Source organism: Myxine glutinosa, chromosome 8 (genome assembly GCF_964187855.1).
Source record: "Myxine glutinosa chromosome 8, kmMyxGlut1.1, whole genome shotgun sequence".
Classification (NCBI taxonomy): Eukaryota; Metazoa; Chordata; class Myxini; order Myxiniformes; family Myxinidae; genus Myxine; species Myxine glutinosa.
The window spans coordinates 120,621,689-120,640,766 of NC_136268.1; the positions used below are offsets into that span (position 1 = coordinate 120,621,689).

General features: G+C 49.0%; 1 long non-coding RNA gene across 1 annotated transcript in view; it reads right to left on the reverse strand.

The window, feature by feature from the left end:
* The window catches only part of LOC137432120 (uncharacterized), a 159,853-nt gene extending 142,024 nt beyond the window's left edge, over positions 1-17,829 (reverse strand). The window contains exon 1 of the long non-coding RNA XR_010985423.1: positions 17,813-17,829. This is a non-coding gene — a long non-coding RNA (uncharacterized LOC137432120). The remainder of the gene's footprint in view (positions 1-17,812) is intronic.
* Between the last annotated feature and the right edge of the window lie 1,249 nt (positions 17,830-19,078).

The following is a 19,078-nucleotide window of genomic DNA, read 5'->3' on the forward strand; positions in this document are numbered from 1 at the left end:
TTCTGTCTATCTCTCTCTGTCTGTCTCTCTTTCTCACTTTGTCTCACTCTGTCCATTCGCAAAGCCAAAACGAACGACCACAGAACCCTCGCCATTAATATCTATTGTAAGCGTGCCAAATCAATAAGTATCAATTTTTCTATGAGCCTCGACCAGAGAGTGGTTGCTACTCACAAAACACCATTTCCTGTAATTATCTCTCACTAGGGCATGCCCATACTATATATATATCTAAAATTATATCCCCCGCCGAGCAAGTCGCTGGCTCCAAGTCGAGTGCTTTGAACAAAAAGAAGTACTCTTAACGGTGGTTTTTTATTCAACCGTGAAGCATGTCTCAAAGGCTTCTTGATGGACCTGGACAAAATTTGATGCAATTTTTTTTTCCTCAATCGCCATCTTTCATCATAATTCTGGACCGGCATGAGGGGGGTTGTCTGTCATGAATTTATAGGCATGGCGGGAAAACTGAAAAAAATTATTTATTTAAAACGGGTGTACACGATTGTACACGTGTACGGACGGACCTTAGCGAACCGGCAAACAAGTCGCTTCATGCACATCAGTGGTGCGTTTCTTCGTGGCGCGTGTCAGAAGAATTACACAGCGCAGGAAAAATACGTATTTACAGAAATCGTTAAAAAAAAACTCGGATAATCGCTAAAATCGTTGTGGCCGGTGTACCATATTGGAAATATATATATATATAAATATAATTCCGTTTCCCGGTTCCCTGTCGCTCGCCGAGCGCCGATCAAGTCAAGTGCTTCGAACAAGTGCAAAAAAAAAGTAGTACTTTATCCGTGTGCTGGTGGGTAAACGAGTGTACCGGCCTTACACGTCCTGGAAGCAGATCGTCCCATGGTGCACTCATGGCACGATCTTGCTCCCAGTTCATGGTAAGGCTTCTAATAACCAGCGTCGAACTGGCGCATCTATTTACACAGCGCAAAAATACTGTTACGGACACGGCTTTTAGATGTTATATTGACCGAGCGGTGGTGTATTTAACCGCGTCCGAACAGTTACTCCCCGATTAGAACCCGATTCCAACCGAACGTTGACTAATCGCGCTACAGATATTCAATTGGGAAACCTCTAAAGCGACCGAAAGAGAAGAAGAGAGAAGAAAGACAGAGTTTGGAGGAAGAACAGATTTATTATACACACACAAGCAATATTTTAGAGCGACCAATATTATTTACAGCAATAGATGGAAAAGAGCAGTCACACAGTGCATTGTTAACTTATTCTATTTCATTTACTTAATCCCCAAGACAAACGAGTAGGACAGGACGTTCACACTCACACGGTGGATATTGCAGGCAGGTAATGGCTCGAGGTTGATTGCTTGAGAGGAAGGCAAAGTCGGAGGCCGCAGCACCCCTCGCGGTTTTGGCGGGAAAACCTCCGTCGCGTATCCGCGGCCGTCACGCGCTGGCTCGGCACACCTGCTCCTCTTCCTGGGGTGGAGCCGTCTCCCTCCGTTCAGCGCGTCTCTCCAACGACAGGGGGGTATTGCAGGCAGGCAGGTAGGTAGGTAGGTAGGTAGGGCTTGCGGTGGATTGCGCTCCTCTTCCAGGTCATCCCCCAGCGTATCTCTCAAGGCCTCTCTTTGGTGCAGCCTCGTTGCTCCTCTCCAGTCATCTCCAGTCATCTCAAAGCAGTCCCCTGCATTCGCTTTTATCACCTCCAGCGAAATCAAGCCGCCGACTCCGAGGGCGCGCCTACCGGGTCACTCACCGCGGTGTTGATTGGCTGTTAGGGCTGGTTCACTCCTTGCTTCTTATGACGAGGTGGAGACACGCCTTTCTTCCCCAACCTTACCTCGTGGCCAATGGTGGTTTGAAGAAAACCAGCCAAAATGCGGAAGGCAATTGGAAGGGAGGTTTTGGGGAAATTGGAAGGGCCTACGCTTATTTTGTTTGATACAATGCAAAGTCAATCTAGTGGAAAACACATACTTAGCCTACATGGAATAAGGAAATACACTATTTAAAAGATATATCGTGACCTGCGTGTATGTTCTATGAAATTAATTAGGAGGACGGCTGCGACCATTATTTACATTACCAGGATGTTACCATACCAAAACCATACTCTTCACATCCGTTACCCTTCCTCCAAAATTGTTACACTCCTCAAAACCCGTTACACTTCTCAAAACCCGTTACACTTCTCAAAATCGTTACACTGCACCCTCCTTTCTTCAGGCACGTCCTCGGGCCTACTAGACTTAACTGAGTGTGACATGTAGGTGTAATTCCCTCTACAATTAACCTGACCCTGAGTGTGACAATTTTAAAACACAAATAAGTATGTCCCCCTATTGCATTGCATCCTGTCTAACAGACTCAAGCCCACAGCTAACCGAATTACGGAATTATTCTGAAACTATACATTTACGGTGGGGAGCATTATTTACAATGACGTGATTTCTTATTTACAACGCAACCCAGGACCTGTGTGTTTTTTTCTTTTCTTTTTAGGGAACAAGAGAAAGAAATTCCTGTTGGGAGGGAGGAGACAGCACGCATTGCATCGATGCACCAGTACCAGTACCAATACCACCAAAGCACCCAAAAGCACCCAAAAGCACCACCAGCACCACAAAGCACCACTCGGTGCGCAGTCACCATGGTTCATAATAAACTCAACAAAACAACTGGTGGTGGTCTTCTCCTTGTCTGCTGGGCCGATGTTCTTCCTGACGTCTTCTGGCTTCATGCGGCCTATTTGGACATAATAAAAAGCACAACTTGTGTTCGTTTTTTATTATTATTTAGGGCCTTAGGGGCCAACTAAGGGTGGTCCACCTGTTTGGCATAGGTGCCACCTTACCGAGGTCCGCAAGCAAGATTCCCTGGCCACTATGGCCGGTCTCCAACAGAGGTGCTCTGCCCCAGAACCTGGGGTCCATCAAGTGGTACTTGGCCGCCGAACAGCGGTCCATAAAGTGGTACATCAACGCAATGCGTGCTGGTTCTGGGAATCTCGGGCGCACAATGGCCACCTCACGCACGCTCCCCTCGGCACCCAATGGCGCACAGGTCATGTGGGAGACAAAAGAAAGACAATTGAGCGAGGGGTAAGGTCACAAGGGTACACGTCAATAAGGCAATGCAAGGTGAAATGCGTACGGAGGCCGAAGTGAGAAAGCTCGTCCCTACCGTACGTCACCCCCCTGTCACCTACACTACCCTTGCTCTTACCCCATATTTACAAAATCTACCCATTTACAAATTCGTCACTACTGTCACGTCTTCCCCATATTTCCCTTATACCAAATTCGTCACCACAATCCCTCTACTTCAAAATTTGCCATCATCAATTCATCATCAATCCTCAAAAGGAGGGAGAGATGGAATTACGCACAATGTCACACCCACGTCATGATGCGTCTCACAACCCAAACATTTGCACAGTAAAAAATAATCAAACATGGCATGGTGTGGAGTACCTGTCACCTCAGGTGAGTGGATGCAGATGGTGTGAGGAGATCCTTCATCCTAACTATCCTCTAAATGATTTTAACACACTTTACACTACCCGGGGTCTTTCCCTGCCAATCCATTGGCCAACTTACACTATGGGTTCTAATAACCAATTCCCATTGGCCAAACTGTGGTGCTCCTCAATTTGGGGTCTCACTCCCCCGATTCATCTCCCGGTGCTCTAGCACAATTTCTGGGCTGCGACGTGTACCTCTCCCAACAGGTCTACCCACCTGCACACCTCCACCACTGTAGTTGCCACCCGAGCTTACCTAGCTCCTCACCCTAACCTAACTACCTGGGGACAGCCCCTCTCCTGGCTCTGTCACCCCATGGTGCCCTCTGGCACTGGGCTACCCGGGTCCGTCCTCCGGATCCTCGGGCCCCATCCACAACAACTACTACCGGCTCCCAGAGCCCACCTGCGGCCTCACCTGGCCGACATCCTTACAGTGGTGGAGTGCCCAAACCAACTACACACACTAACAGGCTACACGCCCAGCCATTTCCACAACACCAACGCACCCATCCACATACCATTCTGTCACCCGCACCACAGATGCCAATATCCAACTACAATTTACCTATACCCTCTACCTAACACTTACACTACCCCGCCCCGGGTATCCTTGATGGGGGTCCACTCTTCCCCCATTCACACCTTCGCACCATCCACTCCACTCCACAATTTCCACCATACTCACTCCACGACCATCCATTCCAATACTCCATACCATTTATTCCATACACCTGCCCTCCATTCACCTGTCGTTGCACACCTGTGCAATCTCACCTGGTGCCACCTGCACCCTCCTTTCTTCCTGGACCATTTGGTCAACACAACACGCAATCACCACTACTCCCTCATACACTGCTCCACACACCTGTTCAGTTGCACACCTGTGCAATCACACCTGTTCCATTCTCACCTGTTCAATCCTCACACACACGGCATCATCTCAGCTAACTACTCCCCTCTGAAACTTGCGCTTCCCAGTCGTCCCTTTAAACTATTGCGCTCCCACGTCATTATCATCCATACTAATCTACCTGCGTCCCCACTACAGGTATCAGTCACTAACTAACCTTAACGTCACCTAATGTCATCTTCGCTAGGGCCCTATCAATATAACCTAACCCACCCGGGCTAGTTTTCACTGCCATACACCCCATAAGCTATTGCTCCTTTGCCCCCCACATGGGAAGGATGGTGGATTTGCCATCCCACCACATCGGGGGTCTCTCACTACCAATTTCGCTCGTCCAAATCCAACAATTCAAAATTTTTTCCATTTACTGCCAATTCTATTCACTTTTCTAAATTTCGTTTTAAATCACTATCACTATCACCATCACCCGTCTACTTATTACATCCTCTCGGTGCGCCAATTCACATCTACAGCCCGGCTTCGTACAGCCGAGCACTGAACGCGGATTCTTTTGTGCTGGCGGCTGGATGCGTCCCGCATTCGGGGCCGGGGCGGGGGCTTACCCGGGCCGAGATCCCACGCATCACCTCGGCGTGGAGCCATCCAATGTCCCGATCTCGACCTGCCGGCACGTCTCAACAAAACGTGGTCGCCATAACGACCCTTCCCATCCAGCTGCCCGCTCCGCCTAGTGGAGCCCGGACGCGGCCGTTCCAAGCGAGGCACAGCGTGGATCGCGCACGGCGGTTCTTTCGAAACCGCCGTGGTTCGGATCCCCGCTGGTTCTCGCGGCACGCGAAGCCCGGCACGCACCGAGGGCCCGAGTCGGCTATAAGTCGTTCTAACCTTTAACCCGGTTATCGTCGACGCCTCACCTGGATGCCTACAAGCATACGCTACCCCTTTCGTGCTCATACATGCAACCGTTTCCATGCTCTTGGTCGTACCTTCTCTAACACACCTCGGTACACTCATTCCGCTCACCGACTTGGTCACACACCTGACCACCGAACACTTTGGCACACATTCGTTGCTCGCACACCTCACCAATACACCGCTTCGCGCCCCTTTCTCGGTCACCTCCTTTGTGACAATCACAGGTGTGCTCTCACCCGCACACCCAACCACGTGTCTCACTACCAATTCCAGCGTGCATTCCCACTCACGCTCTACCATTCCAGGTGTGCATCCTTCCATCCCAGGTGTACATCCTCGCTCACCTATCACAACCAGCTCACGCTCCGTTTCACTCTCACTACTCTCACCTCCACTCTCAGTCGCGCACTCACCCTTACTCTTGACAGCATGCGCTTTCCCCATGCACCCGTCCGTTACACACCTTTCTCGCGCGTCCTCCCGCGCACACTTTTTCGTTACTTCCTCCGTAACACTCACCACAGGCATGCATTCTCCCTTACTCTTGACAGCATGCGCTTTCCCCATGCACCCGTCCGTTACACACCTTTCTCGCGCGTCCTCCCGCGCACACTTTTTCGTTACTTCCTCCGTAACACTCACCACACCGCGCTTCCCTGTGCTCCCTCGCACACGCGCTTTGACCAATTCACTCTTGACGGCACACTCACTCCTCGGCGTGCACTTTTTCCTCACACACCCCATGGTCGGACATTCTCGCACACCCCTTTTTTCGCACACCTGTCCTGTCACACACCTCACCAACGGCCTTTCACGAACACCCGGATCCAAACCAATCCCCAAGCCGACTGAATCTCCCCTCACATCATGTACATTGCCACTCACCTCCGTACCTCGTCGCACCTTCTCTGCCACCTGCAAACTTTTTATTTGGTTAGTGAGCACCGCATCATGATTTGAACACAGACCTTGTACACATTCCATCACCTCCTCCCGGATTTCTCTCTTAGTTTCTGTCCGTCCCTTCTTAATTTCACTCACCTCTTCTCCCACTTCCTCTAATTTTTGTTTAACCTCTTTTATTTCCCGGTGCGTCTCCTCAAGTTCGTCCTCTAAGGCTACCGTGACCGTTTCTACGTGCCTCCTTACCTCCCGGTCCTTCGTCTCCATTGCTTCTGTCACCTCTTCCACCCTCATTGTCAGTTCCTCCCGTACCATCTGACATTGCCTCTGCGTCGCTATTAATTCGTTTTTAATTTCTTTTTGTGTCGCCTTTAACCCTCCTAGTACCGCCGTGTTCTTTTGAACCTGCTCCACTAACTTAGTTTGTCCCTCTGTCAGCTGCTCCACCTCCTCCGTCAGATCTTCTATTCCCCCTTGTAACTTTGCCGTATTATTTCTCACCTCTTTCTCGATACGCTTTTCGCCTCGCTTTACCTCCTCGCGTAGCCCCGAGACCTCCTCACTCATCCCTCTTCGTATTTCCTCCATCTGGTTCCCCATCTGTTCGATTTCCCGGGCGGATTGTTCCCCCATTTCCCGCAATTTGTCCTCCATCCTATTTTCTAACCCCATTAACCCATTTTTCACCCCCTCTAACTGATTCTCTTGAGCGGCCATTCTGTTTTCTACCCCCATTAACCCATTTTTCACCCCTTCTATCCCATTGTCTAATCCCTCAAATTTCTTGTCTAACTCCTTAACGGTACCCCTCGCTTCGTCCCTCATTACCCCCATCATTCTGCTTTCCATTTTCGCACTATCAGCCCTTGCTTCGTCCCTCATTTTGTCCATAAGGGCACCGATTTGTAGCAACAAAAGGTCCGAATCCAACGGCGGCGCTGCTACTGTCGCGGGCGTGGCAAAATTTGGTGCCGCTACACCCACGTGCGCGAGGACGCCATTTTGCACGCCTGCTACTCCCTCAACCGCCTCCTCATTGCTCTCCTCCTCCCTTTCTTCCACATACATTTCCCCTGGTTTCTGGGTTACCCCTAACCCGTCTATCTCCCCCACCGACATCCGATCGCCTTGATTGTCCATGGCGCGATCTCAAAATTCGGGTTTTATAAAACAACACAATTTTGGCAGCTCGTAATTTTGACCAAGATTTTTTTTTTTTTTTAAATTTGGGCCTAACAAATTTAGTCCCGGGTCCGAATCCGACTCCTCGACACCAATTGTTACGGACACGGCTTTTAGATGTTATATTGACCGAGCGGTGGTGTATTTAACCGCGTCCGAACAGTTACTCCCCGATTAGAACCCGATTCCAACCGAACGTTGACTAATCGCGCTACAGATATTCAATTGGGAAACCTCTAAAGCGACCGAAAGAGAAGAAGAGAGAAGAAAGACAGAGTTTGGAGGAAGAACAGATTTATTATACACACACAAGCAATATTTTAGAGCGACCAATATTATTTACAGCAATAGATGGAAAAGAGCAGTCACACAGTGCATTGTTAACTTATTCTATTTCATTTACTTAATCCCCAAGACAAACGAGTAGGACAGGACGTTCACACTCACACGGTGGATATTGCAGGCAGGTAATGGCTCGAGGTTGATTGCTTGAGAGGAAGGCAAAGTCGGAGGCCGCAGCACCCCTCGCGGTTTTGGCGGGAAAACCTCCGTCGCGTATCCGCGGCCGTCACGCGCTGGCTCGGCACACCTGCTCCTCTTCCTGGGGTGGAGCCGTCTCCCTCCGTTCAGCGCGTCTCTCCAACGACAGGGGGGTATTGCAGGCAGGCAGGTAGGTAGGTAGGTAGGTAGGGCTTGCGGTGGATTGCGCTCCTCTTCCAGGTCATCCCCCAGCGTATCTCTCAAGGCCTCTCTTTGGTGCAGCCTCGTTGCTCCTCTCCAGTCATCTCCAGTCATCTCAAAGCAGTCCCCTGCATTCGCTTTTATCACCTCCAGCGAAATCAAGCCGCCGACTCCGAGGGCGCGCCTACCGGGTCACTCACCGCGGTGTTGATTGGCTGTTAGGGCTGGTTCACTCCTTGCTTCTTATGACGAGGTGGAGACACGCCTTTCTTCCCCAACCTTACCTCGTGGCCAATGGTGGTTTGAAGAAAACCAGCCAAAATGCGGAAGGCAATTGGAAGGGAGGTTTTGGGGAAATTGGAAGGGCCTACGCTTATTTTGTTTGATACAATGCAAAGTCAATCTAGTGGAAAACACATACTTAGCCTACATGGAATAAGGAAATACACTATTTAAAAGATATATCGTGACCTGCGTGTATGTTCTATGAAATTAATTAGGAGGACGGCTGCGACCATTATTTACATTACCAGGATGTTACCATACCAAAACCATACTCTTCACATCCGTTACCCTTCCTCCAAAATTGTTACACTCCTCAAAACCCGTTACACTTCTCAAAACCCGTTACACTTCTCAAAATCGTTACACTGCACCCTCCTTTCTTCAGGCACGTCCTCGGGCCTACTAGACTTAACTGAGTGTGACATGTAGGTGTAATTCCCTCTACAATTAACCTGACCCTGAGTGTGACAATTTTAAAACACAAATAAGTATGTCCCCCTATTGCATTGCATCCTGTCTAACAGACTCAAGCCCACAGCTAACCGAATTACGGAATTATTCTGAAACTATACATTTACGGTGGGGAGCATTATTTACAATGACGTGATTTCTTATTTACAACGCAACCCAGGACCTGTGTGTTTTTTTCTTTTCTTTTTAGGGAACAAGAGAAAGAAATTCCTGTTGGGAGGGAGGAGACAGCACGCATTGCATCGATGCACCAGTACCAGTACCAATACCACCAAAGCACCCAAAAGCACCCAAAAGCACCACCAGCACCACAAAGCACCACTCGGTGCGCAGTCACCATGGTTCATAATAAACTCAACAAAACAACTGGTGGTGGTCTTCTCCTTGTCTGCTGGGCCGATGTTCTTCCTGACGTCTTCTGGCTTCATGCGGCCTATTTGGACATAATAAAAAGCACAACTTGTGTTCGTTTTTTATTATTATTTAGGGCCTTAGGGGCCAACTAAGGGTGGTCCACCTGTTTGGCATAGGTGCCACCTTACCGAGGTCCGCAAGCAAGATTCCCTGGCCACTATGGCCGGTCTCCAACAGAGGTGCTCTGCCCCAGAACCTGGGGTCCATCAAGTGGTACTTGGCCGCCGAACAGCGGTCCATAAAGTGGTACATCAACGCAATGCGTGCTGGTTCTGGGAATCTCGGGCGCACAATGGCCACCTCACGCACGCTCCCCTCGGCACCCAATGGCGCACAGGTCATGTGGGAGACAAAAGAAAGACAATTGAGCGAGGGGTAAGGTCACAAGGGTACACGTCAATAAGGCAATGCAAGGTGAAATGCGTACGGAGGCCGAAGTGAGAAAGCTCGTCCCTACCGTACGTCACCCCCCTGTCACCTACACTACCCTTGCTCTTACCCCATATTTACAAAATCTACCCATTTACAAATTCGTCACTACTGTCACGTCTTCCCCATATTTCCCTTATACCAAATTCGTCACCACAATCCCTCTACTTCAAAATTTGCCATCATCAATTCATCATCAATCCTCAAAAGGAGGGAGAGATGGAATTACGCACAATGTCACACCCACGTCATGATGCGTCTCACAACCCAAACATTTGCACAGTAAAAAATAATCAAACATGGCATGGTGTGGAGTACCTGTCACCTCAGGTGAGTGGATGCAGATGGTGTGAGGAGATCCTTCATCCTAACTATCCTCTAAATGATTTTAACACACTTTACACTACCCGGGGTCTTTCCCTGCCAATCCATTGGCCAACTTACACTATGGGTTCTAATAACCAATTCCCATTGGCCAAACTGTGGTGCTCCTCAATTTGGGGTCTCACTCCCCCGATTCATCTCCCGGTGCTCTAGCACAATTTCTGGGCTGCGACGTGTACCTCTCCCAACAGGTCTACCCACCTGCACACCTCCACCACTGTAGTTGCCACCCGAGCTTACCTAGCTCCTCACCCTAACCTAACTACCTGGGGACAGCCCCTCTCCTGGCTCTGTCACCCCATGGTGCCCTCTGGCACTGGGCTACCCGGGTCCGTCCTCCGGATCCTCGGGCCCCATCCACAACAACTACTACCGGCTCCCAGAGCCCACCTGCGGCCTCACCTGGCCGACATCCTTACAGTGGTGGAGTGCCCAAACCAACTACACACACTAACAGGCTACACGCCCAGCCATTTCCACAACACCAACGCACCCATCCACATACCATTCTGTCACCCGCACCACAGATGCCAATATCCAACTACAATTTACCTATACCCTCTACCTAACACTTACACTACCCCGCCCCGGGTATCCTTGATGGGGGTCCACTCTTCCCCCATTCACACCTTCGCACCATCCACTCCACTCCACAATTTCCACCATACTCACTCCACGACCATCCATTCCAATACTCCATACCATTTATTCCATACACCTGCCCTCCATTCACCTGTCGTTGCACACCTGTGCAATCTCACCTGGTGCCACCTGCACCCTCCTTTCTTCCTGGACCATTTGGTCAACACAACACGCAATCACCACTACTCCCTCATACACTGCTCCACACACCTGTTCAGTTGCACACCTGTGCAATCACACCTGTTCCATTCTCACCTGTTCAATCCTCACACACACGGCATCATCTCAGCTAACTACTCCCCTCTGAAACTTGCGCTTCCCAGTCGTCCCTTTAAACTATTGCGCTCCCACGTCATTATCATCCATACTAATCTACCTGCGTCCCCACTACAGGTATCAGTCACTAACTAACCTTAACGTCACCTAATGTCATCTTCGCTAGGGCCCTATCAATATAACCTAACCCACCCGGGCTAGTTTTCACTGCCATACACCCCATAAGCTATTGCTCCTTTGCCCCCCACATGGGAAGGATGGTGGATTTGCCATCCCACCACATCGGGGGTCTCTCACTACCAATTTCGCTCGTCCAAATCCAACAATTCAAAATTTTTTCCATTTACTGCCAATTCTATTCACTTTTCTAAATTTCGTTTTAAATCACTATCACTATCACCATCACCCGTCTACTTATTACATCCTCTCGGTGCGCCAATTCACATCTACAGCCCGGCTTCGTACAGCCGAGCACTGAACGCGGATTCTTTTGTGCTGGCGGCTGGATGCGTCCCGCATTCGGGGCCGGGGCGGGGGCTTACCCGGGCCGAGATCCCACGCATCACCTCGGCGTGGAGCCATCCAATGTCCCGATCTCGACCTGCCGGCACGTCTCAACAAAACGTGGTCGCCATAACGACCCTTCCCATCCAGCTGCCCGCTCCGCCTAGTGGAGCCCGGACGCGGCCGTTCCAAGCGAGGCACAGCGTGGATCGCGCACGGCGGTTCTTTCGAAACCGCCGTGGTTCGGATCCCCGCTGGTTCTCGCGGCACGCGAAGCCCGGCACGCACCGAGGGCCCGAGTCGGCTATAAGTCGTTCTAACCTTTAACCCGGTTATCGTCGACGCCTCACCTGGATGCCTACAAGCATACGCTACCCCTTTCGTGCTCATACATGCAACCGTTTCCATGCTCTTGGTCGTACCTTCTCTAACACACCTCGGTACACTCATTCCGCTCACCGACTTGGTCACACACCTGACCACCGAACACTTTGGCACACATTCGTTGCTCGCACACCTCACCAATACACCGCTTCGCGCCCCTTTCTCGGTCACCTCCTTTGTGACAATCACAGGTGTGCTCTCACCCGCACACCCAACCACGTGTCTCACTACCAATTCCAGCGTGCATTCCCACTCACGCTCTACCATTCCAGGTGTGCATCCTTCCATCCCAGGTGTACATCCTCGCTCACCTATCACAACCAGCTCACGCTCCGTTTCACTCTCACTACTCTCACCTCCACTCTCAGTCGCGCACTCACCCTTACTCTTGACAGCATGCGCTTTCCCCATGCACCCGTCCGTTACACACCTTTCTCGCGCGTCCTCCCGCGCACACTTTTTCGTTACTTCCTCCGTAACACTCACCACAGGCATGCATTCTCCCTTACTCTTGACAGCATGCGCTTTCCCCATGCACCCGTCCGTTACACACCTTTCTCGCGCGTCCTCCCGCGCACACTTTTTCGTTACTTCCTCCGTAACACTCACCACACCGCGCTTCCCTGTGCTCCCTCGCACACGCGCTTTGACCAATTCACTCTTGACGGCACACTCACTCCTCGGCGTGCACTTTTTCCTCACACACCCCATGGTCGGACATTCTCGCACACCCCTTTTTTCGCACACCTGTCCTGTCACACACCTCACCAACGGCCTTTCACGAACACCCGGATCCAAACCAATCCCCAAGCCGACTGAATCTCCCCTCACATCATGTACATTGCCACTCACCTCCGTACCTCGTCGCACCTTCTCTGCCACCTGCAAACTTTTTATTTGGTTAGTGAGCACCGCATCATGATTTGAACACAGACCTTGTACACATTCCATCACCTCCTCCCGGATTTCTCTCTTAGTTTCTGTCCGTCCCTTCTTAATTTCACTCACCTCTTCTCCCACTTCCTCTAATTTTTGTTTAACCTCTTTTATTTCCCGGTGCGTCTCCTCAAGTTCGTCCTCTAAGGCTACCGTGACCGTTTCTACGTGCCTCCTTACCTCCCGGTCCTTCGTCTCCATTGCTTCTGTCACCTCTTCCACCCTCATTGTCAGTTCCTCCCGTACCATCTGACATTGCCTCTGCGTCGCTATTAATTCGTTTTTAATTTCTTTTTGTGTCGCCTTTAACCCTCCTAGTACCGCCGTGTTCTTTTGAACCTGCTCCACTAACTTAGTTTGTCCCTCTGTCAGCTGCTCCACCTCCTCCGTCAGATCTTCTATTCCCCCTTGTAACTTTGCCGTATTATTTCTCACCTCTTTCTCGATACGCTTTTCGCCTCGCTTTACCTCCTCGCGTAGCCCCGAGACCTCCTCACTCATCCCTCTTCGTATTTCCTCCATCTGGTTCCCCATCTGTTCGATTTCCCGGGCGGATTGTTCCCCCATTTCCCGCAATTTGTCCTCCATCCTATTTTCTAACCCCATTAACCCATTTTTCACCCCCTCTAACTGATTCTCTTGAGCGGCCATTCTGTTTTCTACCCCCATTAACCCATTTTTCACCCCTTCTATCCCATTGTCTAATCCCTCAAATTTCTTGTCTAACTCCTTAACGGTACCCCTCGCTTCGTCCCTCATTACCCCCATCATTCTGCTTTCCATTTTCGCACTATCAGCCCTTGCTTCGTCCCTCATTTTGTCCATAAGGGCACCGATTTGTAGCAACAAAAGGTCCGAATCCAACGGCGGCGCTGCTACTGTCGCGGGCGTGGCAAAATTTGGTGCCGCTACACCCACGTGCGCGAGGACGCCATTTTGCACGCCTGCTACTCCCTCAACCGCCTCCTCATTGCTCTCCTCCTCCCTTTCTTCCACATACATTTCCCCTGGTTTCTGGGTTACCCCTAACCCGTCTATCTCCCCCACCGACATCCGATCGCCTTGATTGTCCATGGCGCGATCTCAAAATTCGGGTTTTATAAAACAACACAATTTTGGCAGCTCGTAATTTTGACCAAGATTTTTTTTTTTTTTTAAATTTGGGCCTAACAAATTTAGTCCCGGGTCCGAATCCGACTCCTCGACACCAATTGTTACGGACACGGCTTTTAGATGTTATATTGACCGAGCGGTGGTGTATTTAACCGCGTCCGAACAGTTACTCCCCGATTAGAACCCGATTCCAACCGAACGTTGACTAATCGCGCTACAGATATTCAATTGGGAAACCTCTAAAGCGACCGAAAGAGAAGAAGAGAGAAGAAAGACAGAGTTTGGAGGAAGAACAGATTTATTATACACACACAAGCAATATTTTAGAGCGACCAATATTATTTACAGCAATAGATGGAAAAGAGCAGTCACACAGTGCATTGTTAACTTATTCTATTTCATTTACTTAATCCCCAAGACAAACGAGTAGGACAGGACGTTCACACTCACACGGTGGATATTGCAGGCAGGTAATGGCTCGAGGTTGATTGCTTGAGAGGAAGGCAAAGTCGGAGGCCGCAGCACCCCTCGCGGTTTTGGCGGGAAAACCTCCGTCGCGTATCCGCGGCCGTCACGCGCTGGCTCGGCACACCTGCTCCTCTTCCTGGGGTGGAGCCGTCTCCCTCCGTTCAGCGCGTCTCTCCAACGACAGGGGGGTATTGCAGGCAGGCAGGTAGGTAGGTAGGTAGGTAGGGCTTGCGGTGGATTGCGCTCCTCTTCCAGGTCATCCCCCAGCGTATCTCTCAAGGCCTCTCTTTGGTGCAGCCTCGTTGCTCCTCTCCAGTCATCTCCAGTCATCTCAAAGCAGTCCCCTGCATTCGCTTTTATCACCTCCAGCGAAATCAAGCCGCCGACTCCGAGGGCGCGCCTACCGGGTCACTCACCGCGGTGTTGATTGGCTGTTAGGGCTGGTTCACTCCTTGCTTCTTATGACGAGGTGGAGACACGCCTTTCTTCCCCAACCTTACCTCGTGGCCAATGGTGGTTTGAAGAAAACCAGCCAAAATGCGGAAGGCAATTGGAAGGGAGGTTTTGGGGAAATTGGAAGGGCCTACGCTTATTTTGTTTGATACAATGCAAAGTCAATCTAGTGGAAAACACATACTTAGCCTACATGGAATAAGGAAATACACTATTTAAAAGATATATCGTGACCTGCGTGTATGTTCTATGAAATTAATTAGGAGGACGGCTGCGACCATTATTTACATTACCAGGATGTTACCATACCAAAACCATACTCTTCACATCCGTTACCCTTCCTCCAAAATTGTTACACTCCTCAAAACCCGTTACACTTCTCAAAACCCGTTACACTTCTCAAAATCGTTACAATACGTTACACTCCTCGGATTATCGTTACGTTACCTATATCGTGGTATCGGTGCGTAGGGAAGTCCCAGATCACCTGCTCCCCCATGTATGTACCCATAACTTCCAAGTTCGTAAATCATATTGGACAAGACAAGACACACTCACCTTTTAAAGAAGACTTGCTTGTCCAATTGATCGCATCGGTGCCTCCAAGATTGTCAGGGAATTTGTACTGGGGGACTCACAGGACTCCAATGACCGCACACAGGTTTACAAAAGGTCTGGTTTATTAACTGGTTATACACTTCATTCCCTTTACCAAATAATACCGCATAATTCAATAGACCAGGTTAACTCTTTTCGCTAATGCCTTCTCGTTCGGCTGATGTTCCTCCGCCATGGTCCCGTTCGTCAGAGCTCCTCGTAGCAAGTCCTCGTTCATTCCATCGTTCCGTCGGGCAGGGCTTCTGAGGACAAGTGTACTTTACTCAACGTTTGCTCTCGTTATATCGCCAAACTGGACTTAATCTCCTCTCCGCTAATGTCCCGAGGTCATGCATCGCACCGAGTCCTGGCATCAGCTCGCTCCCCTCCTGCTGTGTAAATGGAAATCACAGCAGGGGGGGGTGCTCTAGCCTGGGGCCTTGACCAGGTGTTTCAAGAGATTACATTGTTCATACACATAAAATGTATCTGCTTTGTTACCAGGTTAATTAATAAGTTACCAGGGCCAATCAATATGTTACACTGAGTTACACTTCCACAGGAGGAACCAAGTAATGCTCTAGAAAAGTTAATACAAAGGGGCACCCTACATCTGGCAATTAAAATACATTTACTTCTTTATGGAGCTGTAAGAATCAAATTGGCACCCCTTTATATGAACTTTATATCATGTTATTATCGTTATGATTATCAATACCACGTCTGCCCAACTTCGGCAGGCAATTTAAAGTGGTGATATTTCCACAAAGTGAATATTTCTTCTGGGACCCTACAACTTTCAGCAACCACACCACCAGAGGGCGGTATTTCCATCACATGCATACAAACTCATATATACTGGCAACGGTTCCAAACCAAAGCGTTCAGAATCATTGGAATCTCCCGCGATGAAGCTAACTCGAAGGGCCTTTCACTCACTCACCGCAGGCAGGTTGGTGGTCTTTCCGTCTTCTACGACTCCTCCCTGGCCTTGCCCCCCCCCCCCCCAGCTCTCTCTGGGATCTATCCCCCAAATATTCCTACAGGTCGCACAAGATCTGCCTGCAACCCTCTTATGGTTAAACTGCCAAAATCAAGACTCTCTGCTCACCTTCACTCCTCTTTTCTCCCGCCTCTGGAACAAACTCCCTCACTCTCTTCAATCCCACTCCACCCTCCAGGTCTTTAAAACAGCTGTTCACCACCATGTCTTATCTTCCCCCATCCAAAACCTTGATCTTTTGTACCCCCGCTAATTTCACCCCAAATCCACTTTTTTGAAATACCAACTTCTGTCCTGGATGTCCTTGGTGTCCTTGTGTTTTATACTTCTCCCACCCCCCCCCCTCTTCCCACACCTCCTCCCCCCAAGCCCTCTCCCTCCCACACATCTCCCTGCTCTCAAATGTTGTGTTTGTGTGCTTCCCCTTCTCTCCCCATCTTGTCCTTCCGCTCCCTCTTTTTATATATTTTGTTTGTCTGTTTGATTTGTTTGTGAAATAAATGTTAGCTCTTTCACGAGCCTCGATTGTGTATACAAAAAAAAAAAAAAAACGGTACCCACCCTATGGGCGGGGCTTCAATTGGGAGGCCCAAATGAAAAGGCTAAATATCATAAATTGAAGGCTTTTTTTCTTTTAAATGATTTATATAAACATCCGTTAAATCTCGATCGGTGCAGCCGTTTGGGCGGCACCCGGGAAAATAACGTCATGCGGGAGCAAGTATCAGCAGGATGTGGCAGTGTGGGAGTCCACGTTTCTGATCCTCCTTCATGCCGAAGTAGCCCACCACTTCTCCAAGCATTCCGCTCTTCAGATCCGCCATGACAGATTTAAGCTTGATACTGAAGACGCGTGCAGTTAGCACTCCCGATGTTGTATGTACTCCCGTGTCCTCTAACAACCTGTGTCCTTATAAAAGGTCTTTGTCCGAGGTCACCGAGTTCGATCGGTGCAGCTGTGCAGCGATTTGTGCAGCACCCGGAAAGCAACATCGTCACAATGAGAACAATGAACGTTATGCGAACGTGAATGTTATGCGGGAGTCAAAACCTGAGAATGCTGGATGCCAAAGCTGAAATTGGGAAAACTAAATAGCCTCTTTTACTCCAGGAGATCCCAGGATTAACCACCCAAAATAGCGTTGCGATCGGTTCAGCAGTTTTTACGGTACCTTCGAACAGACAGACAGACAGACACAGACTGACGGACATTTGGCAAATTATAATAAGATGAGCAGAATACCCGCCCTACCGGATATCTTGTCCCAAGTGTGTATATGCAACATGTTCTTCTGATACATCCCTTTATCTGGGTGGTTTTGTGTATAGGCAACAGACAGCTGACTCAATCGCTCTGAAAAACTAGATAGTATTCAAAGAATACTTACCCTGTGCAGTCTTCAGAAGGTGTACCACGTGACATATGACGTCATAATTATCAATAAAAATTGTAGAGGAGGAGCGGCTCCTATGGTGAAAATTTCCGCACGTATGCAACTGATCGATCGTTTAAACCTGCTTTTCGCTTCGCGAGCACAGGGTAAGAAAATAACCTGGGTTATGCAAAACATGCGTACTGCTTATTTTTATAAATAATACATCGTGGTTATATACAATACCGGTCAAAAGTTTTAGAACACCTCAATGTTTCCAGTTTTTATTGAAACACCCCCATGCCACTCCCATCGGGAGCGGGTGCTTCGAGTAACAACTTGGAACTAATGTGCTGTACGCGTGTGATTGGAGGAATGAAATGCTCATTCCTGGCAAGGAAATATTAGTCATCAGCAAATGTTGCAACAGGTGCACAGCTTACCATGAGTGTCAATACTTTTCGCAACATTGATATTATTGAAATGACAATTCTTCACTCCAACAACAACAAATTAAATAATTTTCTTCAAAAATAAAGCTTTATATTGAAACAGTATGAATTTCCTTGGAATAATTATATTATAATGATGAAATCCACGTGATTGTGCAGTTAGAAATCCCTAATACCCGTTTCTGCGTGTCTGATCTTTTGCCTTAAATACTTTGGGGTAAATCTCACACAGAAAGATCCTGGAATCATATTTAGGACATTGGCCTATTCACCACAGCGAGCTACAAATTTTTCTGCCCGCTTGCAGAATCAATTGACATTTGCACAATGCAGTTGTGCAGACATTTTAACGGTCATTAATATATTTTGGACGATTACCGAGCAGTTCGTTCGCAGGCTGAACCACAATGCTAATGAAACATGGCGCAGCAAGTGGTCAAACTATCAGCAATGGCAGCACCCTTCTCAGGCTTCCTTTTGGCAGGCAATGCAACCATGATGAATCCACATATTACGGTATTTTTGAGGAAATATTGCAGAAATGAGGTGATGTGGCAAATATATACCATGAAGTGGTGAACATAATATACCCAACACCACAACTCCATCTTGGACTGGGATGACATTATTCGAATTATTCAAAATGCTCTATTCAGGGCAAAGGTTCTGCGGAAGCATGACTTTCTTTGGTGGGCTTGCAATCTTGGATGGATGGATGTCTGATGTAGGATAGTCGACCAAAGGTACAGGAATTTGACATTTAGCTAGGGTGACAGCAATCGCTCACTTACTCTTCCCGAAAGACCGCCCTTCGTGACCTTCCTCATTT